Genomic DNA, 1,640 nt, shown 5'->3' with positions numbered 1-1,640 from the left:
TATATATATACGCATACTCAAAAATAAAGACACCTAGGTAGAAATCTGTCTTTCTACAGATATCGTAGTATCCGTCAGCGTAGTTCGATACAAAACCTACTATAGATGATACATGCAGACTAATATACACTCAAATGGCAGATATTCAATATACAAGTTGATTTTTTCTCTCTGCGCACCACACCTCATATAAATATACCCACACACACAACACACACAAAAAAACATACATATGCACCACTATTGCCACCCCTATCTCTATCCCACACACTACTCACACCGAGCTAGACCCATCGACCATAAACCCTACAACCATCACCCACTAACCCTAAACCCCCAAGACTGTCTTGCATACCATGCTCCTCTGCAAGCAACACCACGTGTCGTACAGTCGCCCGTCCCACCACACTTGTCTGCGAATTAGACAGCAATTCCGGTATCATCGCACACACTCGTTCCAAGTGCAGATGCAATGCGGTCCTGAATTTGCCCTCCAGGTGCACCTTAGGACTCATGCTGGCACCTTCATCGTTGTCGGCAATAATACTCAGGATGGCCCGCATGAGCTGGTGCAATGGACACTCGGCCGTATCGTGCTGTGAAGGTATTTAGGGTGTAGGGTTTAGGGTTTAGAGTTTTAGGGTGCTGGTTGGTGCTGGTTAAAGCAAGGAATGACGCGAGAGACAAAAGAGTGCATGAGTGTGAGAATAAACGAGTGTAACATTATTGAATAGTGACTGAATGTGGATGGGACGCAGAATAAGATGAGACAGATGATGAACGCGTGTGGGAACAAGCGAGTACCCTGGGACAAAACAATACATGCATGCAGATACAAGGAGGAACGACTGTAAGCAGCCAAAGTAGGCGCCTGTGTATTACAAGTGAAGTAACATGCGAGTGTGTACATGCAGCTCACACTATGGTACAGCAAAAGCATTGGGTGTTCACGGCTTAGGACCCCTGTAGAGGACATCCACCTTATAGGAGAGATCTGGCACTCACCTTAGCTGAGTTTTTGCGCCGAGGGCTGCTGGTGATGGGCTCTGTGTGTACAATGAAATCCTGCAATGAACAATGATGGGGTGTGTTGTTTAGTATCGGCATGAGGTAAGTGTTTATTTGTATTGGATTGCTGGTAATGGGCTGTGTGTGTACAATGAAATCCTGCAATGAACAATGATGGGCTGTGTTGTTTAGTATCGGCATGAGGTAAGTGTTTATTTGTATTGGATTGCTGGTAATGGGCTGTGTGTGTACAATGAAATCCTGCAATGCACAATGATGGTATGTGCTGTTTTAGTATTGTTAATTTGTATTGGCATCAAATACAGTAATTTGCTATCGCAAGTTAAAAAATAATAAAAAATAGTTGTATGGCACAGACATCAATGACGTGTTTGGTCCGCTACCGACACCAATAATGCACACGTACGGCAGAGAAAACGTATGTACGACAAATTCAATCGCGTGTGCGACACCTATACAACAAACACGCACGTGCCCATAAAAACCTAGCCCGTTGCAAGCCAGGGTAGCACATATGGGGGGACTAAGACACGTTGGACAGACTTCGCCCGTTATAAGCCAATCAGCACTCAAATATCAATCGAATATATATATTATATTATATATATATA

Source organism: Sphaeroforma arctica (assembly GCF_001186125.1).
Source record: "Sphaeroforma arctica JP610 unplaced genomic scaffold supercont1.3316, whole genome shotgun sequence".
NCBI classification, from domain to species: Eukaryota; class Ichthyosporea; order Ichthyophonida; genus Sphaeroforma; species Sphaeroforma arctica.
This window is presented reverse-complemented; position numbering follows the sequence as displayed.